This window comes from Schistocerca nitens, chromosome 6 (genome assembly GCF_023898315.1).
Source record: "Schistocerca nitens isolate TAMUIC-IGC-003100 chromosome 6, iqSchNite1.1, whole genome shotgun sequence".
NCBI lineage: Eukaryota > Metazoa > Arthropoda > Insecta > Orthoptera > Acrididae > Schistocerca > Schistocerca nitens.
In genome coordinates this window covers 614,890,738-614,913,103 of record NC_064619.1, presented here as the reverse complement: position 1 = coordinate 614,913,103, position 22,366 = coordinate 614,890,738, and the positions used below count along the sequence as shown (strand labels likewise).

At 54.6% G+C, this 22,366-nt stretch overlaps 20 non-coding genes and 1 pseudogene across 20 annotated transcripts; all 21 read right to left on the bottom strand.

Annotated features, from left to right (window-relative positions):
- Positions 1-1,431: 1,431 nt before the first annotated feature.
- Positions 1,432-1,549, bottom strand: LOC126263796 (5S ribosomal RNA; annotated as a pseudogene).
- A 1,792-nt stretch (positions 1,550-3,341) lies between these two features.
- On the bottom strand, positions 3,342-3,460 carry LOC126264029 (5S ribosomal RNA). Its single transcript, XR_007546919.1, has one exon. It is a non-coding gene; the product is annotated as a 5S ribosomal RNA (ribosomal RNA).
- Positions 3,461-4,772: 1,312 nt separating this feature from the next.
- LOC126264018 (5S ribosomal RNA) lies at positions 4,773-4,891 on the bottom strand. Its single transcript, XR_007546918.1, has one exon. It is a non-coding gene; the product is annotated as a 5S ribosomal RNA (ribosomal RNA).
- Positions 4,892-5,721: 830 nt separating this feature from the next.
- On the bottom strand, positions 5,722-5,840 carry LOC126264006 (5S ribosomal RNA). Its single transcript, XR_007546917.1, has one exon. It is a non-coding gene; the product is annotated as a 5S ribosomal RNA (ribosomal RNA).
- Positions 5,841-6,685: 845 nt separating this feature from the next.
- On the bottom strand, positions 6,686-6,804 carry LOC126263993 (5S ribosomal RNA). The gene has a single exon (XR_007546915.1). It is a non-coding gene; the product is annotated as a 5S ribosomal RNA (ribosomal RNA).
- An 843-nt stretch (positions 6,805-7,647) lies between these two features.
- Positions 7,648-7,766, bottom strand: LOC126263982 (5S ribosomal RNA). The gene has a single exon (XR_007546914.1). It is a non-coding gene; the product is annotated as a 5S ribosomal RNA (ribosomal RNA).
- Positions 7,767-8,600: 834 nt separating this feature from the next.
- LOC126263970 (5S ribosomal RNA) lies at positions 8,601-8,719 on the bottom strand. Its single transcript, XR_007546913.1, has one exon. It is a non-coding gene; the product is annotated as a 5S ribosomal RNA (ribosomal RNA).
- An 830-nt stretch (positions 8,720-9,549) lies between these two features.
- LOC126263958 (5S ribosomal RNA) lies at positions 9,550-9,668 on the bottom strand. Its single transcript, XR_007546912.1, has one exon. It is a non-coding gene; the product is annotated as a 5S ribosomal RNA (ribosomal RNA).
- An 843-nt stretch (positions 9,669-10,511) lies between these two features.
- Positions 10,512-10,630, bottom strand: LOC126263946 (5S ribosomal RNA). The gene has a single exon (XR_007546911.1). It is a non-coding gene; the product is annotated as a 5S ribosomal RNA (ribosomal RNA).
- An 833-nt stretch (positions 10,631-11,463) lies between these two features.
- On the bottom strand, positions 11,464-11,582 carry LOC126263935 (5S ribosomal RNA). The gene has a single exon (XR_007546910.1). It is a non-coding gene; the product is annotated as a 5S ribosomal RNA (ribosomal RNA).
- An 833-nt stretch (positions 11,583-12,415) lies between these two features.
- LOC126263924 (5S ribosomal RNA) lies at positions 12,416-12,534 on the bottom strand. The gene has a single exon (XR_007546909.1). It is a non-coding gene; the product is annotated as a 5S ribosomal RNA (ribosomal RNA).
- An 840-nt stretch (positions 12,535-13,374) lies between these two features.
- LOC126263912 (5S ribosomal RNA) lies at positions 13,375-13,493 on the bottom strand. The gene has a single exon (XR_007546908.1). It is a non-coding gene; the product is annotated as a 5S ribosomal RNA (ribosomal RNA).
- Positions 13,494-14,332: 839 nt separating this feature from the next.
- LOC126263901 (5S ribosomal RNA) lies at positions 14,333-14,451 on the bottom strand. The gene has a single exon (XR_007546907.1). It is a non-coding gene; the product is annotated as a 5S ribosomal RNA (ribosomal RNA).
- Positions 14,452-15,294: 843 nt separating this feature from the next.
- Positions 15,295-15,413, bottom strand: LOC126263889 (5S ribosomal RNA). Its single transcript, XR_007546906.1, has one exon. It is a non-coding gene; the product is annotated as a 5S ribosomal RNA (ribosomal RNA).
- Positions 15,414-16,256: 843 nt separating this feature from the next.
- LOC126263877 (5S ribosomal RNA) lies at positions 16,257-16,375 on the bottom strand. Its single transcript, XR_007546904.1, has one exon. It is a non-coding gene; the product is annotated as a 5S ribosomal RNA (ribosomal RNA).
- An 830-nt stretch (positions 16,376-17,205) lies between these two features.
- Positions 17,206-17,324, bottom strand: LOC126263865 (5S ribosomal RNA). The gene has a single exon (XR_007546903.1). It is a non-coding gene; the product is annotated as a 5S ribosomal RNA (ribosomal RNA).
- Positions 17,325-18,154: 830 nt separating this feature from the next.
- On the bottom strand, positions 18,155-18,273 carry LOC126263853 (5S ribosomal RNA). Its single transcript, XR_007546902.1, has one exon. It is a non-coding gene; the product is annotated as a 5S ribosomal RNA (ribosomal RNA).
- Positions 18,274-19,138: 865 nt separating this feature from the next.
- On the bottom strand, positions 19,139-19,257 carry LOC126263842 (5S ribosomal RNA). The gene has a single exon (XR_007546901.1). It is a non-coding gene; the product is annotated as a 5S ribosomal RNA (ribosomal RNA).
- An 843-nt stretch (positions 19,258-20,100) lies between these two features.
- Positions 20,101-20,219, bottom strand: LOC126263831 (5S ribosomal RNA). The gene has a single exon (XR_007546900.1). It is a non-coding gene; the product is annotated as a 5S ribosomal RNA (ribosomal RNA).
- An 838-nt stretch (positions 20,220-21,057) lies between these two features.
- Positions 21,058-21,176, bottom strand: LOC126263820 (5S ribosomal RNA). The gene has a single exon (XR_007546899.1). It is a non-coding gene; the product is annotated as a 5S ribosomal RNA (ribosomal RNA).
- Positions 21,177-22,019: 843 nt separating this feature from the next.
- On the bottom strand, positions 22,020-22,138 carry LOC126263809 (5S ribosomal RNA). The gene has a single exon (XR_007546898.1). It is a non-coding gene; the product is annotated as a 5S ribosomal RNA (ribosomal RNA).
- Positions 22,139-22,366: the final 228 nt, after the last annotated feature.

Genomic DNA, 22,366 nt, shown 5'->3' with positions numbered 1-22,366 from the left:
CTTATTACATTGTTTTCCACTTCATTATCCATCATACTGTTTTCCTCTGTTGGCGAGTTCGCCATGTTAACAATTTCGTCATTCTCACTATCCATCATTTTCGCCTTTTTCATTGATCGCGTAATCATTTACAAAACATACAAAACTCGTCACTGTACGGAAATTATACACAATGACTCTTTATCTCCAACAATACCATTCACTCGAAATGTTTCCCTCAAACACGATTAACGAACAATTGAAATAATTGCACTAAATCGTCAAACGCGTATACAAGACAACAAATCAAATTCAGAGAAAAAAAATACCATTAGAAGAATGACAATTAGCAAATCTACACATGCAAAATAGACTACAATTACTAAACTACAAATTACTACAACAATACTACTGTCTACTATTTTTACAATCAGAAGAATTCCAAGGGACGATCCGAAGCAGCGGTCGCCACGTGCATGGGGGCTTAATTAAAATAGAATGCAAATAATTTTAATTTTTTGATTCAGTAGCTGACTGTTCGATTACGAAGTCTCGAACGGTTGGCCCTGACTAGTATTATTACGCTATCTGACTGCATAGAACAATAACAAAGATTGAAATGGAAATTTTCATTAACACAATTAATTAATTAAGTCCCCAGCAACTATAAAATCTACGAAACCAAAGCACAAGTGTAACTGTTCTGCGTGTGGAAGTATAACTCAACGTACGCATCTGGCACGGTTCTTCTTCAATAACACAAGAAATTTTAAATATCATTTATACTGAATTAATTAAAGAAAATAAAAATACCATAATTACTCAAGAAAACCAGAATTACACTCTAATACAAGAACACATGCCAGATGCTTCGTTGACTGAACCTGTAATGACGCATTATTTAAAACATGGAAATAATGAAATATAAATCAAGTTTCGTTACCTTCATATATTGACCAAAATCACTCTAATCATTACAATATATCTCCACACCGACTCGCTATTACCACATCTCAACAAGAACTTTTCAGTATCACATCTCAGCAAGCACTCCCTACTAGCACATCTGAACACGAACTGACTACTACGAGTCCTCGACAAGCACTGCCACTACGACATCTCAATAATCACTGCCAGTGGAGGCGGCGGAACAATGCTCTCTAGCGATCTCTGGCGCTGTGGCTCAGTGTAGCCACCTTTCAAAGTGTCAAACTGAACACCGAGAACGTCATCGGTTGACAAACACAATTCCTCAAGTATCCAACGACGAATTTCGAAAGCTGACGGTTTTCCGACGGAACTATCGAATTCGTATTGCACGTTATTTTGGCGTTCTTCACTGTCATCATAGAAACTTTCCATTACTTACGGACTTGATGAAAAGCAGCCGCTACGCAGAAGACAGACGACACGCGAGGCGCCGCCGGCCAAGTCGCACACGGAAGTACTGCTCGCTCGGCACCGAGGTGTTGCCAGGCGGGCAGCCAGCCAAGTACTAACCGGGCCCAATGATGCTTAACTTCGGTGATCGGACGAGAACCGGTGTATTCATCATGGTATGGCCGTTGGCACTCATGTAACGTAGGAGCACGGCAGAATTCGCGTTCGGCTTTTCTCCCAACACACAAAATGTTAGTTTTCGGCCGCATTTGACGAAAGCACTTCCTTCCGCAACAGCCAGTTCCTCGAGGACGGCGCGGGGGGCGCGCCCGGCGTCCCAGCAGAGCGACGGCCGAATTAGCGGGCGCACCGCCGCGTGTGTGAGACGCACTGCTGCTCGTTGCACCTCCTGTCATTCGCTGGGCGCGTGCAGCCTTCGACACTAGCGGAGGACGCATCTTGTCCCTGGTGTCCAGCGGGGGGCCTGTGCGGGGTGTGGCAGTGTCGTGCTGGAGGGCGCCACTGGTAGCGATGTGGGCTTCCTCGCCTCGCCTCGCCTCGCCTCGCCTCGCCTCGCCTCGCCTCGCCTCGCCTCGCCTCGCCTCGCCTCGCACCAGGTGTCTGCGTACTTTGCAGTGCATTCGCACCATTCGTATCCCGTCCCGACTTGTCCCGTGTAATGTAGGAGCACGGCAGAATTCGCGTTCGGCTTTTCTCCCAACACACAAAATGTTAGTTTTCGGCCGCATTTGACGTAGGCACTTCCTTCCGCAACAGCCAGTTCCTCGAGGACGGCGCGGGGGGCGCGCCCGGCGTCCCAGCAGAGCGACGGCCGAATTAGCGGGCGCACCGCCGCGTGTGTGAGACGCACTGCTGCTCGTTGCACCTCCTGTCATTCGCTGGGCGCGTGCAGCCTTCGACACTAGCGGAGGACGCATCTTGTCCCTGGTGTCCAGCGGGGGGCCTGTGCGGGGTGTGGCAGTGTCGTGCTGGAGGGCGCCACTGGTAGCGATGTGGGCTTCCTCGCCTCGCCTCGCCTCGCCTCGCCTCGCCTCGCCTCGCCTCGCCTCGCCTCGCCTCGCCTCGCACCAGGTGTCTGCGTACTTTGCAGTGCATTCGCACCATTCGTATCCCGTCCCGACTTGTCCCGTGTAATGTAGGAGCACGGCAGAATTCGCGTTCGGCTTTTCTCCCAACACACAAAATGTTAGTTTTCGGCCGCATTTGACGTAGGCACTTCCTTCCGCAACAGCCAGTTCCTCGAGGACGGCGCGGGGGGCGCGCCCGGCGTCCCAGCAGAGCGACGGCCGAATTAGCGGGCGCACCGCCGCGTGTGTGAGACGCACTGCTGCTCGTTGCACCTCCTGTCATTCGCTGGGCGCGTGCAGCCTTCGACACTAGCGGAGGACGCATCTTGTCCCTGGTGTCCAGCGGGGGGCCTGTGCGGGGTGTGGCAGTGTCGTGCTGGAGGGCGCCACTGGTAGCGATGTGGGCTTCCTCGCCTCGCCTCGCCTCGCCTCGCCTCGCCTCGCACCAGGTGTCTGCGTACTTTGCAGTGCATTCGCACCATTCGTATCCCGTCCCGACTTGTCCCGACTTTGCTCGACTGCCGCTCGCTGCCGCTCGGGTCGTGGTCCATATGACAGCGCAAGCACGACAAACGTCTGCGGGACGAGACGAGACGAGACGACTAAGGGACAAATTCGTGATTACAAATCAAATTTGGAACTCTACACTCCTACACAACAATAGGCGCTGACGTATTTCAGAAATCACCTGCCGATTCGTACTGTTTTGTCGTTTTGAAAGTCTTCTTGGCAAACTTGGTTAGCACATTCTCCCCCAAACTGAGTTAATTACTGCATTTTCGTACCATTACAGTAGTTTAAAAGGCTTAAGGAAGCATCGTTGTCACAACAGAAGGGTAGTTTGAAAATTGGGCTGGCAGGGGTAGCGACATAAAAAAAAAAAAAAAGGAAGGGAGCCAACAGCACCCGGGTTTCCCAGGCGGTCACCCATCCAAGTACTAACCGGGCCCAATGATACTTAACTTCGGTGATCGGACGAGAACCGGTGTATTTATCATGGTATGGCCGTTGGCACTCGTGTAATGTAGGAGCACGGCAGAATTCGCGTTCGGCTTTTCTCCCAACACACAAAATGTTAGTTTTCGGCCGCATTTGACGTAGGCACTTCCTTCCGCAACAGCCAGTTCCTCGAGGACGGCGCGGGGGGCGCGCCCGGCGTCCCAGCAGAGCGACGGCCGAATTAGCGGGCGCACCGCCGCGTGTGTGAGACGCACTGCTGCTCGTTGCACCTCCTGTCATTCGCTGGGCGCGTGCAGCCTTCGACACTAGCGGAGGACGCATCTTGTCCCTGGTGTCCAGCGGGGGGCCTGTGCGGGGTGTGGCAGTGTCGTGCTGGAGGGCGCCACTGGTAGCGATGTGGGCTTCCTCGCCTCGCCTCGCCTCGCCTCGCCTCGCCTCGCCTCGCCTCGCCTCGCCTCGCCTCGCCTCGCACCAGGTGTCTGCGTACTTTGCAGTGCATTCGCACCATTCGTATCCCGTCCCGACTTGTCCCGTGTAATGTAGGAGCACGGCAGAATTCGCGTTCGGCTTTTCTCCCAACACACAAAATGTTAGTTTTCGGCCGCATTTGACGTAGGCACTTCCTTCCGCAACAGCCAGTTCCTCGAGGACGGCGCGGGGGGCGCGCCCGGCGTCCCAGCAGAGCGACGGCCGAATTAGCGGGCGCACCGCCGCGTGTGTGAGACGCACTGCTGCTCGTTGCACCTCCTGTCATTCGCTGGGCGCGTGCAGCCTTCGACACTAGCGGAGGACGCATCTTGTCCCTGGTGTCCAGCGGGGGGCCTGTGCGGGGTGTGGCAGTGTCGTGCTGGAGGGCGCCACTGGTAGCGATGTGGGCTTCCTCGCCTCGCCTCGCCTCGCCTCGCCTCGCCTCGCACCAGGTGTCTGCGTACTTTGCAGTGCATTCGCACCATTCGTATCCCGTCCCGACTTGTCCCGACTTTGCTCGACTGCCGCTCGCTGCCGCTCGGGTCGTGGTCCATATGACAGCGCAAGCACGACAAACGTCTGCGGGACGAGACGAGACGAGACGACTAAGGGACAAATTCGTGATTACAAATCAAATTTGGAACTCTACACTCCTACACAACAATAGGCGCTGACGTATTTCAGAAATCACCTGCCGATTCGTACTGTTTTGTCGTTTTGAAAGTCTTCTTGGCAAACTTGGTTAGCACATTCTCCCCCAAACTGAGTTAATTACTGCATTTTCGTACCATTACAGTAGTTTAAAAGGCTTAAGGAAGCATCGTTGTCACAACAGAAGGGTAGTTTGAAAATTGGGCTGGCAGGGGTAGCGACATAAAAAAAAAAAAAAAGGAAGGGAGCCAACAGCACCCGGGTTTCCCAGGCGGTCACCCATCCAAGTACTAACCGGGCCCAATGATACTTAACTTCGGTGATCGGACGAGAACCGGTGTATTTATCATGGTATGGCCGTTGGCACTCGTGTAATGTAGGAGCACGGCAGAATTCGCGTTCGGCTTTTCTCCCAACACACAAAATGTTAGTTTTCGGCCGCATTTGACGTAGGCACTTCCTTCCGCAACAGCCAGTTCCTCGAGGACGGCGCGGGGGGCGCGCCCGGCGTCCCAGCAGAGCGACGGCCGAATTAGCGGGCGCACCGCCGCGTGTGTGAGACGCACTGCTGCTCGTTGCACCTCCTGTCATTCGCTGGGCGCGTGCAGCCTTCGACACTAGCGGAGGACGCATCTTGTCCCTGGTGTCCAGCGGGGGGCCTGTGCGGGGTGTGGCAGTGTCGTGCTGGAGGGCGCCACTGGTAGCGATGTGGGCTTCCTCGCCTCGCCTCGCCTCGCCTCGCACCAGGTGTCTGCGTACTTTGCAGTGCATTCGCACCATTCGTATCCCGTCCCGACTTGTCCCGACTTTGCTCGACTGCCGCTCGCTGCCGCTCGGGTCGTGGTCCATATGACAGCGCAAGCACGACAAACGTCTGCGGGACGAGACGAGACGAGACGACTAAGGGACAAATTCGTGATTACAAATCAAATTTGGAACTCTACACTCCTACACAACAATAGGCGCTGACGTATTTCAGAAATCACCTGCCGATTCGTACTGTTTTGTCGTTTTGAAAGTCTTCTTGGCAAACTTGGTTAGCACATTCTCCCCCAAACTGAGTTAATTACTGCATTTTCGTACCATTACAGTAGTTTAAAAGGCTTAAGGAAGCATCGTTGTCACAACAGAAGGGTAGTTTGAAAATTGGGCTGGCAGGGGTAGCGACATAAAAAAAAAAAAAAAAAAGGAAGGGAGCCAACAGCACCCGGGTTTCCCAGGCGGTCACCCATCCAAGTACTAACCGGGCCCAATGATACTTAACTTCGGTGATCGGACGAGAACCGGTGTATTTATCATGGTATGGCCGTTGGCACTCGTGTAATGTAGGAGCACGGCAGAATTCGCGTTCGGCTTTTCTCCCAACACACAAAATGTTAGTTTTCGGCCGCATTTGACGTAGGCACTTCCTTCCGCAACAGCCAGTTCCTCGAGGACGGCGCGGGGGGCGCGCCCGGCGTCCCAGCAGAGCGACGGCCGAATTAGCGGGCGCACCGCCGCGTGTGTGAGACGCACTGCTGCTCGTTGCACCTCCTGTCATTCGCTGGGCGCGTGCAGCCTTCGACACTAGCGGAGGACGCATCTTGTCCCTGGTGTCCAGCGGGGGGCCTGTGCGGGGTGTGGCAGTGTCGTGCTGGAGGGCGCCACTGGTAGCGATGTGGGCTTCCTCGCCTCGCCTCGCCTCGCCTCGCCTCGCCTCGCCTCGCACCAGGTGTCTGCGTACTTTGCAGTGCATTCGCACCATTCGTATCCCGTCCCGACTTGTCCCGACTTTGCTCGACTGCCGCTCGCTGCCGCTCGGGTCGTGGTCCATATGACAGCGCAAGCACGACAAACGTCTGCGGGACGAGACGAGACGAGACGACTAAGGGACAAATTCGTGATTACAAATCAAATTTGGAACTCTACACTCCTACACAACAATAGGCGCTGACGTATTTCAGAAATCACCTGCCGATTCGTACTGTTTTGTCGTTTTGAAAGTCTTCTTGGCAAACTTGGTTAGCACATTCTCCCCCAAACTGAGTTAATTACTGCATTTTCGTACCATTACAGTAGTTTAAAAGGCTTAAGGAAGCATCGTTGTCACAACAGAAGGGTAGTTTGAAAATTGGGCTGGCAGGGGTAGCGACATAAAAAAAAAAAAAAAAAAGGAAGGGAGCCAACAGCACCCGGGTTTCCCAGGCGGTCACCCATCCAAGTACTAACCGGGCCCAATGATACTTAACTTCGGTGATCGGACGAGAACCGGTGTATTTATCATGGTATGGCCGTTGGCACTCGTGTAATGTAGGAGCACGGCAGAATTCGCGTTCGGCTTTTCTCCCAACACACAAAATGTTAGTTTTCGGCCGCATTTGACGTAGGCACTTCCTTCCGCAACAGCCAGTTCCTCGAGGACGGCGCGGGGGGCGCGCCCGGCGTCCCAGCAGAGCGACGGCCGAATTAGCGGGCGCACCGCCGCGTGTGTGAGACGCACTGCTGCTCGTTGCACCTCCTGTCATTCGCTGGGCGCGTGCAGCCTTCGACACTAGCGGAGGACGCATCTTGTCCCTGGTGTCCAGCGGGGGGCCTGTGCGGGGTGTGGCAGTGTCGTGCTGGAGGGCGCCACTGGTAGCGATGTGGGCTTCCTCGCCTCGCCTCGCCTCGCCTCGCCTCGCCTCGCCTCGCACCAGGTGTCTGCGTACTTTGCAGTGCATTCGCACCATTCGTATCCCGTCCCGACTTGTCCCGACTTTGCTCGACTGCCGCTCGCTGCCGCTCGGGTCGTGGTCCATATGACAGCGCAAGCACGACAAACGTCTGCGGGACGAGACGAGACGAGACGACTAAGGGACAAATTCGTGATTACAAATCAAATTTGGAACTCTACACTCCTACACAACAATAGGCGCTGACGTATTTCAGAAATCACCTGCCGATTCGTACTGTTTTGTCGTTTTGAAAGTCTTCTTGGCAAACTTGGTTAGCACATTCTCCCCCAAACTGAGTTAATTACTGCATTTTCGTACCATTACAGTAGTTTAAAAGGCTTAAGGAAGCATCGTTGTCACAACAGAAGGGTAGTTTGAAAATTGGGCTGGCAGGGGTAGCGACATAAAAAAAAAAAAAAAAGGAAGGGAGCCAACAGCACCCGGGTTTCCCAGGCGGTCACCCATCCAAGTACTAACCGGGCCCAATGATACTTAACTTCGGTGATCGGACGAGAACCGGTGTATTTATCATGGTATGGCCGTTGGCACTCGTGTAATGTAGGAGCACGGCAGAATTCGCGTTCGGCTTTTCTCCCAACACACAAAATGTTAGTTTTCGGCCGCATTTGACGTAGGCACTTCCTTCCGCAACAGCCAGTTCCTCGAGGACGGCGCGGGGGGCGCGCCCGGCGTCCCAGCAGAGCGACGGCCGAATTAGCGGGCGCACCGCCGCGTGTGTGAGACGCACTGCTGCTCGTTGCACCTCCTGTCATTCGCTGGGCGCGTGCAGCCTTCGACACTAGCGGAGGACGCATCTTGTCCCTGGTGTCCAGCGGGGGGCCTGTGCGGGGTGTGGCAGTGTCGTGCTGGAGGGCGCCACTGGTAGCGATGTGGGCTTCCTCGCCTCGCCTCGCCTCGCCTCGCACCAGGTGTCTGCGTACTTTGCAGTGCATTCGCACCATTCGTATCCCGTCCCGACTTGTCCCGACTTTGCTCGACTGCCGCTCGCTGCCGCTCGGGTCGTGGTCCATATGACAGCGCAAGCACGACAAACGTCTGCGGGACGAGACGAGACGAGACGACTAAGGGACAAATTCGTGATTACAAATCAAATTTGGAACTCTACACTCCTACACAACAATAGGCGCTGACGTATTTCAGAAATCACCTGCCGATTCGTACTGTTTTGTCGTTTTGAAAGTCTTCTTGGCAAACTTGGTTAGCACATTCTCCCCCAAACTGAGTTAATTACTGCATTTTCGTACCATTACAGTAGTTTAAAAGGCTTAAGGAAGCATCGTTGTCACAACAGAAGGGTAGTTTGAAAATTGGGCTGGCAGGGGTAGCGACATAAAAAAAAAAAAAAAAAAAAAAGGAAGGGAGCCAACAGCACCCGGGTTTCCCAGGCGGTCACCCATCCAAGTACTAACCGGGCCCAATGATACTTAACTTCGGTGATCGGACGAGAACCGGTGTATTTATCATGGTATGGCCGTTGGCACTCGTGTAATGTAGGAGCACGGCAGAATTCGCGTTCGGCTTTTCTCCCAACACACAAAATGTTAGTTTTCGGCCGCATTTGACGTAGGCACTTCCTTCCGCAACAGCCAGTTCCTCGAGGACGGCGCGGGGGGCGCGCCCGGCGTCCCAGCAGAGCGACGGCCGAATTAGCGGGCGCACCGCCGCGTGTGTGAGACGCACTGCTGCTCGTTGCACCTCCTGTCATTCGCTGGGCGCGTGCAGCCTTCGACACTAGCGGAGGACGCATCTTGTCCCTGGTGTCCAGCGGGGGGCCTGTGCGGGGTGTGGCAGTGTCGTGCTGGAGGGCGCCACTGGTAGCGATGTGGGCTTCCTCGCCTCGCCTCGCCTCGCCTCGCACCAGGTGTCTGCGTACTTTGCAGTGCATTCGCACCATTCGTATCCCGTCCCGACTTGTCCCGACTTTGCTCGACTGCCGCTCGCTGCCGCTCGGGTCGTGGTCCATATGACAGCGCAAGCACGACAAACGTCTGCGGGACGAGACGAGACGAGACGACTAAGGGACAAATTCGTGATTACAAATCAAATTTGGAACTCTACACTCCTACACAACAATAGGCGCTGACGTATTTCAGAAATCACCTGCCGATTCGTACTGTTTTGTCGTTTTGAAAGTCTTCTTGGCAAACTTGGTTAGCACATTCTCCCCCAAACTGAGTTAATTACTGCATTTTCGTACCATTACAGTAGTTTAAAAGGCTTAAGGAAGCATCGTTGTCACAACAGAAGGGTAGTTTGAAAATTGGGCTGGCAGGGGTAGCGACATAAAAAAAAAAAAAAAAAAGGAAGGGAGCCAACAGCACCCGGGTTTCCCAGGCGGTCACCCATCCAAGTACTAACCGGGCCCAATGATACTTAACTTCGGTGATCGGACGAGAACCGGTGTATTTATCATGGTATGGCCGTTGGCACTCGTGTAATGTAGGAGCACGGCAGAATTCGCGTTCGGCTTTTCTCCCAACACACAAAATGTTAGTTTTCGGCCGCATTTGACGTAGGCACTTCCTTCCGCAACAGCCAGTTCCTCGAGGACGGCGCGGGGGGCGCGCCCGGCGTCCCAGCAGAGCGACGGCCGAATTAGCGGGCGCACCGCCGCGTGTGTGAGACGCACTGCTGCTCGTTGCACCTCCTGTCATTCGCTGGGCGCGTGCAGCCTTCGACACTAGCGGAGGACGCATCTTGTCCCTGGTGTCCAGCGGGGGGCCTGTGCGGGGTGTGGCAGTGTCGTGCTGGAGGGCGCCACTGGTAGCGATGTGGGCTTCCTCGCCTCGCCTCGCCTCGCCTCGCCTCGCCTCGCCTCGCACCAGGTGTCTGCGTACTTTGCAGTGCATTCGCACCATTCGTATCCCGTCCCGACTTGTCCCGACTTTGCTCGACTGCCGCTCGCTGCCGCTCGGGTCGTGGTCCATATGACAGCGCAAGCACGACAAACGTCTGCGGGACGAGACGAGACGAGACGACTAAGGGACAAATTCGTGATTACAAATCAAATTTGGAACTCTACACTCCTACACAACAATAGGCGCTGACGTATTTCAGAAATCACCTGCCGATTCGTACTGTTTTGTCGTTTTGAAAGTCTTCTTGGCAAACTTGGTTAGCACATTCTCCCCCAAACTGAGTTAATTACTGCATTTTCGTACCATTACAGTAGTTTAAAAGGCTTAAGGAAGCATCGTTGTCACAACAGAAGGGTAGTTTGAAAATTGGGCTGGCAGGGGTAGCGACATAAAAAAAAAAAAAAAAGGAAGGGAGCCAACAGCACCCGGGTTTCCCAGGCGGTCACCCATCCAAGTACTAACCGGGCCCAATGATACTTAACTTCGGTGATCGGACGAGAACCGGTGTATTTATCATGGTATGGCCGTTGGCACTCGTGTAATGTAGGAGCACGGCAGAATTCGCGTTCGGCTTTTCTCCCAACACACAAAATGTTAGTTTTCGGCCGCATTTGACGTAGGCACTTCCTTCCGCAACAGCCAGTTCCTCGAGGACGGCGCGGGGGGCGCGCCCGGCGTCCCAGCAGAGCGACGGCCGAATTAGCGGGCGCACCGCCGCGTGTGTGAGACGCACTGCTGCTCGTTGCACCTCCTGTCATTCGCTGGGCGCGTGCAGCCTTCGACACTAGCGGAGGACGCATCTTGTCCCTGGTGTCCAGCGGGGGGCCTGTGCGGGGTGTGGCAGTGTCGTGCTGGAGGGCGCCACTGGTAGCGATGTGGGCTTCCTCGCCTCGCCTCGCCTCGCCTCGCACCAGGTGTCTGCGTACTTTGCAGTGCATTCGCACCATTCGTATCCCGTCCCGACTTGTCCCGACTTTGCTCGACTGCCGCTCGCTGCCGCTCGGGTCGTGGTCCATATGACAGCGCAAGCACGACAAACGTCTGCGGGACGAGACGAGACGAGACGACTAAGGGACAAATTCGTGATTACAAATCAAATTTGGAACTCTACACTCCTACACAACAATAGGCGCTGACGTATTTCAGAAATCACCTGCCGATTCGTACTGTTTTGTCGTTTTGAAAGTCTTCTTGGCAAACTTGGTTAGCACATTCTCCCCCAAACTGAGTTAATTACTGCATTTTCGTACCATTACAGTAGTTTAAAAGGCTTAAGGAAGCATCGTTGTCACAACAGAAGGGTAGTTTGAAAATTGGGCTGGCAGGGGTAGCGACATAAAAAAAAAAAAAAAAAAAAAGGAAGGGAGCCAACAGCACCCGGGTTTCCCAGGCGGTCACCCATCCAAGTACTAACCGGGCCCAATGATACTTAACTTCGGTGATCGGACGAGAACCGGTGTATTTATCATGGTATGGCCGTTGGCACTCGTGTAATGTAGGAGCACGGCAGAATTCGCGTTCGGCTTTTCTCCCAACACACAAAATGTTAGTTTTCGGCCGCATTTGACGTAGGCACTTCCTTCCGCAACAGCCAGTTCCTCGAGGACGGCGCGGGGGGCGCGCCCGGCGTCCCAGCAGAGCGACGGCCGAATTAGCGGGCGCACCGCCGCGTGTGTGAGACGCACTGCTGCTCGTTGCACCTCCTGTCATTCGCTGGGCGCGTGCAGCCTTCGACACTAGCGGAGGACGCATCTTGTCCCTGGTGTCCAGCGGGGGGCCTGTGCGGGGTGTGGCAGTGTCGTGCTGGAGGGCGCCACTGGTAGCGATGTGGGCTTCCTCGCCTCGCCTCGCCTCGCCTCGCACCAGGTGTCTGCGTACTTTGCAGTGCATTCGCACCATTCGTATCCCGTCCCGACTTGTCCCGACTTTGCTCGACTGCCGCTCGCTGCCGCTCGGGTCGTGGTCCATATGACAGCGCAAGCACGACAAACGTCTGCGGGACGAGACGAGACGAGACGACTAAGGGACAAATTCGTGATTACAAATCAAATTTGGAACTCTACACTCCTACACAACAATAGGCGCTGACGTATTTCAGAAATCACCTGCCGATTCGTACTGTTTTGTCGTTTTGAAAGTCTTCTTGGCAAACTTGGTTAGCACATTCTCCCCCAAACTGAGTTAATTACTGCATTTTCGTACCATTACAGTAGTTTAAAAGGCTTAAGGAAGCATCGTTGTCACAACAGAAGGGTAGTTTGAAAATTGGGCTGGCAGGGGTAGCGACATAAAAAAAAAAAAAAAAAAAAAGGAAGGGAGCCAACAGCACCCGGGTTTCCCAGGCGGTCACCCATCCAAGTACTAACCGGGCCCAATGATACTTAACTTCGGTGATCGGACGAGAACCGGTGTATTTATCATGGTATGGCCGTTGGCACTCGTGTAATGTAGGAGCACGGCAGAATTCGCGTTCGGCTTTTCTCCCAACACACAAAATGTTAGTTTTCGGCCGCATTTGACGTAGGCACTTCCTTCCGCAACAGCCAGTTCCTCGAGGACGGCGCGGGGGGCGCGCCCGGCGTCCCAGCAGAGCGACGGCCGAATTAGCGGGCGCACCGCCGCGTGTGTGAGACGCACTGCTGCTCGTTGCACCTCCTGTCATTCGCTGGGCGCGTGCAGCCTTCGACACTAGCGGAGGACGCATCTTGTCCCTGGTGTCCAGCGGGGGGCCTGTGCGGGGTGTGGCAGTGTCGTGCTGGAGGGCGCCACTGGTAGCGATGTGGGCTTCCTCGCCTCGCCTCGCCTCGCCTCGCCTCGCCTCGCACCAGGTGTCTGCGTACTTTGCAGTGCATTCGCACCATTCGTATCCCGTCCCGACTTGTCCCGACTTTGCTCGACTGCCGCTCGCTGCCGCTCGGGTCGTGGTCCATATGACAGCGCAAGCACGACAAACGTCTGCGGGACGAGACGAGACGAGACGACTAAGGGACAAATTCGTGATTACAAATCAAATTTGGAACTCTACACTCCTACACAACAATAGGCGCTGACGTATTTCAGAAATCACCTGCCGATTCGTACTGTTTTGTCGTTTTGAAAGTCTTCTTGGCAAACTTGGTTAGCACATTCTCCCCCAAACTGAGTTAATTACTGCATTTTCGTACCATTACAGTAGTTTAAAAGGCTTAAGGAAGCATCGTTGTCACAACAGAAGGGTAGTTTGAAAATTGGGCTGGCAGGGGTAGCGACATAAAAAAAAAAAAAAAAAAGGAAGGGAGCCAACAGCACCCGGGTTTCCCAGGCGGTCACCCATCCAAGTACTAACCGGGCCCAATGATACTTAACTTCGGTGATCGGACGAGAACCGGTGTATTTATCATGGTATGGCCGTTGGCACTCGTGTAATGTAGGAGCACGGCAGAATTCGCGTTCGGCTTTTCTCCCAACACACAAAATGTTAGTTTTCGGCCGCATTTGACGTAGGCACTTCCTTCCGCAACAGCCAGTTCCTCGAGGACGGCGCGGGGGGCGCGCCCGGCGTCCCAGCAGAGCGACGGCCGAATTAGCGGGCGCACCGCCGCGTGTGTGAGACGCACTGCTGCTCGTTGCACCTCCTGTCATTCGCTGGGCGCGTGCAGCCTTCGACACTAGCGGAGGACGCATCTTGTCCCTGGTGTCCAGCGGGGGGCCTGTGCGGGGTGTGGCAGTGTCGTGCTGGAGGGCGCCACTGGTAGCGATGTGGGCTTCCTCGCCTCGCCTCGCCTCGCCTCGCCTCGCCTCGCACCAGGTGTCTGCGTACTTTGCAGTGCATTCGCACCATTCGTATCCCGTCCCGACTTGTCCCGACTTTGCTCGACTGCCGCTCGCTGCCGCTCGGGTCGTGGTCCATATGACAGCGCAAGCACGACAAACGTCTGCGGGACGAGACGAGACGAGACGACTAAGGGACAAATTCGTGATTACAAATCAAATTTGGAACTCTACACTCCTACACAACAATAGGCGCTGACGTATTTCAGAAATCACCTGCCGATTCGTACTGTTTTGTCGTTTTGAAAGTCTTCTTGGCAAACTTGGTTAGCACATTCTCCCCCAAACTGAGTTAATTACTGCATTTTCGTACCATTACAGTAGTTTAAAAGGCTTAAGGAAGCATCGTTGTCACAACAGAAGGGTAGTTTGAAAATTGGGCTGGCAGGGGTAGCGACATAAAAAAAAAAAAAAAAAGGAAGGGAGCCAACAGCACCCGGGTTTCCCAGGCGGTCACCCATCCAAGTACTAACCGGGCCCAATGATACTTAACTTCGGTGATCGGACGAGAACCGGTGTATTTATCATGGTATGGCCGTTGGCACTCGTGTAATGTAGGAGCACGGCAGAATTCGCGTTCGGCTTTTCTCCCAACACACAAAATGTTAGTTTTCGGCCGCATTTGACGTAGGCACTTCCTTCCGCAACAGCCAGTTCCTCGAGGACGGCGCGGGGGGCGCGCCCGGCGTCCCAGCAGAGCGACGGCCGAATTAGCGGGCGCACCGCCGCGTGTGTGAGACGCACTGCTGCTCGTTGCACCTCCTGTCATTCGCTGGGCGCGTGCAGCCTTCGACACTAGCGGAGGACGCATCTTGTCCCTGGTGTCCAGCGGGGGGCCTGTGCGGGGTGTGGCAGTGTCGTGCTGGAGGGCGCCACTGGTAGCGATGTGGGCTTCCTCGCCTCGCCTCGCCTCGCCTCGCCTCGCCTCGCCTCGCACCAGGTGTCTGCGTACTTTGCAGTGCATTCGCACCATTCGTATCCCGTCCCGACTTGTCCCGACTTTGCTCGACTGCCGCTCGCTGCCGCTCGGGTCGTGGTCCATATGACAGCGCAAGCACGACAAACGTCTGCGGGACGAGACGAGACGAGACGACTAAGGGACAAATTCGTGATTACAAATCAAATTTGGAACTCTACACTCCTACACAACAATAGGCGCTGACGTATTTCAGAAATCACCTGCCGATTCGTACTGTTTTGTCGTTTTGAAAGTCTTCTTGGCAAACTTGGTTAGCACATTCTCCCCCAAACTGAGTTAATTACTGCATTTTCGTACCATTACAGTAGTTTAAAAGGCTTAAGGAAGCATCGTTGTCACAACAGAAGGGTAGTTTGAAAATTGGGCTGGCAGGGGTAGCGACATAAAAAAAAAAAAAAAAGGAAGGGAGCCAACAGCACCCGGGTTTCCCAGGCGGTCACCCATCCAAGTACTAACCGGGCCCAATGATACTTAACTTCGGTGATCGGACGAGAACCGGTGTATTTATCATGGTATGGCCGTTGGCACTCGTGTAATGTAGGAGCACGGCAGAATTCGCGTTCGGCTTTTCTCCCAACACACAAAATGTTAGTTTTCGGCCGCATTTGACGTAGGCACTTCCTTCCGCAACAGCCAGTTCCTCGAGGACGGCGCGGGGGGCGCGCCCGGCGTCCCAGCAGAGCGACGGCCGAATTAGCGGGCGCACCGCCGCGTGTGTGAGACGCACTGCTGCTCGTTGCACCTCCTGTCATTCGCTGGGCGCGTGCAGCCTTCGACACTAGCGGAGGACGCATCTTGTCCCTGGTGTCCAGCGGGGGGCCTGTGCGGGGTGTGGCAGTGTCGTGCTGGAGGGCGCCACTGGTAGCGATGTGGGCTTCCTCGCCTCGCCTCGCCTCGCCTCGCCTCGCCTCGCCTCGCACCAGGTGTCTGCGTACTTTGCAGTGCATTCGCACCATTCGTATCCCGTCCCGACTTGTCCCGACTTTGCTCGACTGCCGCTCGCTGCCGCTCGGGTCGTGGTCCATATGACAGCGCAAGCACGACAAACGTCTGCGGGACGAGACGAGACGAGACGACTAAGGGACAAATTCGTGATTACAAATCAAATTTGGAACTCTACACTCCTACACAACAATAGGCGCTGACGTATTTCAGAAATCACCTGCCGATTCGTACTGTTTTGTCGTTTTGAAAGTCTTCTTGGCAAACTTGGTTAGCACATTCTCCCCCAAACTGAGTTAATTACTGCATTTTCGTACCATTACAGTAGTTTAAAAGGCTTAAGGAAGCATCGTTGTCACAACAGAAGGGTAGTTTGAAAATTGGGCTGGCAGGGGTAGCGACATAAAAAAAAAAAAAAAAGGAAGGGAGCCAACAGCACCCGGGTTTCCCAGGCGGTCACCCATCCAAGTACTAACCGGGCCCAATGATACTTAACTTCGGTGATCGGACGAGAACCGGTGTATTTATCATGGTATGGCCGTTGGCACTCGTGTAATGTAGGAGCACGGCAGAATTCGCGTTCGGCTTTTCTCCCAACACACAAAATGTTAGTTTTCGGCCGCATTTGACGTAGGCACTTCCTTCCGCAACAGCCAGTTCCTCGAGGACGGCGCGGGGGGCGCGCCCGGCGTCCCAGCAGAGCGACGGCCGAATTAGCGGGCGCACCGCCGCGTGTGTGAGACGCACTGCTGCTCGTTGCACCTCCTGTCATTCGCTGGGCGCGTGCAGCCTTCGACACTAGCGGAGGACGCATCTTGTCCCTGGTGTCCAGCGGGGGGCCTGTGCGGGGTGTGGCAGTGTCGTGCTGGAGGGCGCCACTGGTAGCGATGTGGGCTTCCTCGCCTCGCCTCGCCTCGCCTCGCACCAGGTGTCTGCGTACTTTGCAGTGCATTCGCACCATTCGTATCCCGTCCCGACTTGTCCCGACTTTGCTCGACTGCCGCTCGCTGCCGCTCGGGTCGTGGTCCATATGACAGCGCAAGCACGACAAACGTCTGCGGGACGAGACGAGACGAGACGACTAAGGGACAAATTCGTGATTACAAATCAAATTTGGAACTCTACACTCCTACACAACAATAGGCGCTGACGTATTTCAGAAATCACCTGCCGATTCGTACTGTTTTGTCGTTTTGAAAGTCTTCTTGGCAAACTTGGTTAGCACATTCTCCCCCAAACTGAGTTAATTACTGCATTTTCGTACCATTACAGTAGTTTAAAAGGCTTAAGGAAGCATCGTTGTCACAACAGAAGGGTAGTTTGAAAATTGGGCTGGCAGGGGTAGCGACATAAAAAAAAAAAAAAAAAAGGAAGGGAGCCAACAGCACCCGGGTTTCCCAGGCGGTCACCCATCCAAGTACTAACCGGGCCCAATGATACTTAACTTCGGTGATCGGACGAGAACCGGTGTATTTATCATGGTATGGCCGTTGGCACTCGTGTAATGTAGGAGCACGGCAGAATTCGCGTTCGGCTTTTCTCCCAACACACAAAATGTTAGTTTTCGGCCGCATTTGACGTAGGCACTTCCTTCCGCAACAGCCAGTTCCTCGAGGACGGCGCGGGGGGCGCGCCCGGCGTCCCAGCAGAGCGACGGCCGAATTAGCGGGCGCACCGCCGCGTGTGTGAGACGCACTGCTGCTCGTTGCACCTCCTGTCATTCGCTGGGCGCGTGCAGCCTTCGACACTAGCGGAGGACGCATCTTGTCCCTGGTGTCCAGCGGGGGGCCTGTGCGGGGTGTGGCAGTGTCGTGCTGGAGGGCGCCACTGGTAGCGATGTGGGCTTCCTCGCCTCGCCTCGCCTCGCCTCGCACCAGGTGTCTGCGTACTTTGCAGTGCATTCGCACCATTCGTATCCCGTCCCGACTTGTCCCGACTTTGCTCGACTGCCGCTCGCTGCCGCTCGGGTCGTGGTCCATATGACAGCGCAAGCACGACAAACGTCTGCGGGACGAGACGAGACGAGACGACTAAGGGACAAATTCGTGATTACAAATCAAATTTGGAACTCTACACTCCTACACAACAATAGGCGCTGACGTATTTCAGAAATCACCTGCCGATTCGTACTGTTTTGTCGTTTTGAAAGTCTTCTTGGCAAACTTGGTTAGCACATTCTCCCCCAAACTGAGTTAATTACTGCATTTTCGTACCATTACAGTAGTTTAAAAGGCTTAAGGAAGCATCGTTGTCACAACAGAAGGGTAGTTTGAAAATTGGGCTGGCAGGGGTAGCGACATAAAAAAAAAAAAAAAAAAGGAAGGGAGCCAACAGCACCCGGGTTTCCCAGGCGGTCACCCATCCAAGTACTAACCGGGCCCAATGATACTTAACTTCGGTGATCGGACGAGAACCGGTGTATTTATCATGGTATGGCCGTTGGCACTCGTGTAATGTAGGAGCACGGCAGAATTCGCGTTCGGCTTTTCTCCCAACACACAAATGTTAGTTTTCGGCCGCATTTGACGTAGGCACTTCCTTCCGCAACAGCCAGTTCCTCGAGGACGGCGCGGGGGGCGCGCCCGGCGTCCCAGCAGAGCGACGGCCGAATTAGCGGGCGCACCGCCGCGTGTGTGAGACGCACTGCTGCTCGTTGCACCTCCTGTCATTCGCTGGGCGCGTGCAGCCTTCGACACTAGCGGAGGACGCATCTTGTCCCTGGTGTCCAGCGGGGGGCCTGTGCGGGGTGTGGCAGTGTCGTGCTGGAGGGCGCCACTGGTAGCGATGTGGGCTTCCTCGCCTCGCCTCGCCTCGCCTCGCCTCGCCTCGCACCAGGTGTCTGCGTACTTTGCAGTGCATTCGCACCATTCGTATCCCGTCCCGACTTGTCCCGACTTTGCTCGACTGCCGCTCGCTGCCGCTCGGGTCGTGGTCCATATGACAGCGCAAGCACGACAAACGTCTGCGGGACGAGACGAGACGAGACGACTAAGGGACAAATTCGTGATTACAAATCAAATTTGGAACTCTACACTTACAAATCAAATTTGGAACTCTACACTCCTACACAACAATAGGCGCTGACGTATTTCAGAAATCACCTGCCGATTCGTACTGTTTTGTCGTTTTGAAAGTCTTCTTGGCAAACTTGGTTAGCACATTCTCCCCCAAACTGAGTTAATTACTGCATTTTCGTACCATTACAGTAGTTTAAAAGGCTTAAGGAAGCATCGTTGTCACAACAGAAGGGTAGTTTGAAAATTGGGCTGGCAGGGGTAGCGACATAAAAAAAAAAAAAAAAAGGAAGGGAGCCAACAGCACCCGGGTTTCCCAGGCGGTCACCCATCCAAGTACTAACCGGGCCCAATGATACTTAACTTCGGTGATCGGACGAGAACCGGTGTATTTATCATGGTATGGCCGTTGGCACTCGTGTAATGTAGGAGCACGGCAGAATTCGCGTTCGGCTTTTCTCCCAACACACAAAATGTTAGTTTTCGGCCGCATTTGACGTAGGCACTTCCTTCCGCAACAGCCAGTTCCTCGAGGACGGCGCGGGGGGCGCGCCCGGCGTCCCAGCAGAGCGACGGCCGAATTAGCGGGCGCACCGCCGCGTGTGTGAGACGCACTGCTGCTCGTTGCACCTCCTGTCATTCGCTGGGCGCGTGCAGCCTTCGACACTAGCGGAGGACGCATCTTGTCCCTGGTGTCCAGCGGGGGGCCTGTGCGGGGTGTGGCAGTGTCGTGCTGGAGGGCGCCACTGGTAGCGATGTGGGCTTCCTCGCCTCGCCTCGCCTCGCCTCGCCTCGCCTCGCACCAGGTGTCTGCGTACTTTGCAGTGCATTCGCACCATTCGTATCCCGTCCCGACTTGTCCCGACTTTGCTCGACTGCCGCTCGCTGCCGCTCGGGTCGTGGTCCATATGACAGCGCAAGCACGACAAACGTCTGCGGGACGAGACGAGACGAGACGACTAAGGGACAAATTCGTGATTACAAATCAAATTTGGAACTCTACACTCCTACACAACAATAGGCGCTGACGTATTTCAGAAATCACCTGCCGATTCGTACTGTTTTGTCGTTTTGAAAGTCTTCTTGGCAAACTTGGTTAGCACATTCTCCCCCAAACTGAGTTAATTACTGCATTTTCGTACCATTACAGTAGTTTAAAAGGCTTAAGGAAGCATCGTTGTCACAACAGAAGGGTAGTTTGAAAATTGGGCTGGCAGGGGTAGCGACATAAAAAAAAAAAAAAAAAAAAAGGAAGGGAGCCAACAGCACCCGGGTTTCCCAGGCGGTCACCCATCCAAGTACTAACCGGGCCCAATGATACTTAACTTCGGTGATCGGACGAGAACCGGTGTATTTATCATGGTATGGCCGTTGGCACTCGTGTAATGTAGGAGCACGGCAGAATTCGCGTTCGGCTTTTCTCCCAACACACAAAATGTTAGTTTTCGGCCGCATTTGACGTAGGCACTTCCTTCCGCAACAGCCAGTTCCTCGAGGACGGCGCGGGGGGCGCGCCCGGCGTCCCAGCAGAGCGACGGCCGAATTAGCGGGCGCACCGCCGCGTGTGTGAGACGCACTGCTGCTCGTTGCACCTCCTGTCATTCGCTGGGCGCGTGCAGCCTTCGACACTAGCGGAGGACGCATCTTGTCCCTGGTGTCCAGCGGGGGGCCTGTGCGGGGTGTGGCAGTGTCGTGCTGGAGGGCGCCACTGGTAGCGATGTGGGCTTCCTCGCCTCGCCTCGCCTCGCCTCGCCTCGCCTCGCACCAGGTGTCTGCGTACTTTGCAGTGCATTCGCACCATTCGTATCCCGTCCCGACTTGTCCCGACTTTGCTCGACTGCCGCTCGCTGCCGCTCGGGTCGTGGTCCATATGACAGCGCAAGCACGACAAACGTCTGCGGGACGAGACGAGACGAGACGACTAAGGGACAAATTCGTGATTACAAATCAAATTTGGAACTCTACACTCCTACACAACAATAGGCGCTGACGTATTTCAGAAATCACCTGCCGATTCGTACTGTTTTGTCGTTTTGAAAGTCTTCTTGGCAAACTTGGTTAGCACATTCTCCCCCAAACTGAGTTAATTACTGCATTTTCGTACCATTACAGTAGTTTAAAAGGCTTAAGGAAGCATCGTTGTCACAACAGAAGGGTAGTTTGAAAATTGGGCTGGCAGGGGTAGCGACATAAAAAAAAAAAAAAAAGGAAGGGAGCCAACAGCACCCGGGTTTCCCAGGCGGTCACCCATCCAAGTACTAACCGGGCCCAATGATACTTAACTTCGGTGATCGGACGAGAACCGGTGTATTTATCATGGTATGGCCGTTGGCACTCGTGTAATGTAGGAGCACGGCAGAATTCGCGTTCGGCTTTTCTCCCAACACACAAAATGTTAGTTTTCGGCCGCATTTGACGTAGGCACTTCCTTCCGCAACAGCCAGTTCCTCGAGGACGGCGCGGGGGGCGCGCCCGGCGTCCCAGCAGAGCGACGGCCGAATTAGCGGGCGCACCGCCGCGTGTGTGAGACGCACTGCTGCTCGTTGCACCTCCTGTCATTCGCTGGGCGCGTGCAGCCTTCGACACTAGCGGAGGACGCATCTTGTCCCTGGTGTCCAGCGGGGGGCCTGTGCGGGGTGTGGCAGTGTCGTGCTGGAGGGCGCCACTGGTAGCGATGTGGGCTTCCTCGCCTCGCCTCGCCTCGCCTCGCCTCGCCTCGCCTCGCACCAGGTGTCTGCGTACTTTGCAGTGCATTCGCACCATTCGTATCCCGTCCCGACTTGTCCCGACTTTGCTCGACTGCCGCTCGCTGCCGCTCGGGTCGTGGTCCATATGACAGCGCAAGCACGACAAACGTCTGCGGGACGAGACGAGACGAGACGACTAAGGGACAAATTCGTGATTACAAATCAAATTTGGAACTCTACACTCCTACACAACAATAGGCGCTGACGTATTTCAGAAATCACCTGCCGATTCGTACTGTTTTGTCGTTTTGAAAGTCTTCTTGGCAAACTTGGTTAGCACATTCTCCCCCAAACTGAGTTAATTACTGCATTTTCGTACCATTACAGTAGTTTAAAAGGCTTAAGGAAGCATCGTTGTCACAACAGAAGGGTAGTTTGAAAATTGGGCTGGCAGGGGTAGCGACATAAAAAAAAAAAAAAAAGGAAGGGAGCCAACAGCACCCGGGTTTCCCAGGCGGTCACCCATCCAAGTACTAACCGGGCCCAATGATACTTAACTTCGGTGATCGGACGAGAACCGGTGTATTTATCATGGTATGGCCGTTGGCACTCGTGTAATGTAGGAGCACGGCAGAATTCGCGTTCGGCTTTTCTCCCAACACACAAAATGTTAGTTTTCGGCCGCATTTGACGTAGGCACTTCCTTCCGCAACAGCCAGTTCCTCGAGGACGGCGCGGGGGGCGCGCCCGGCGTCCCAGCAGAGCGACGGCCGAATTAGCGGGCGCACCGCCGCGTGTGTGAGACGCACTGCTGCTCGTTGCACCTCCTGTCATTC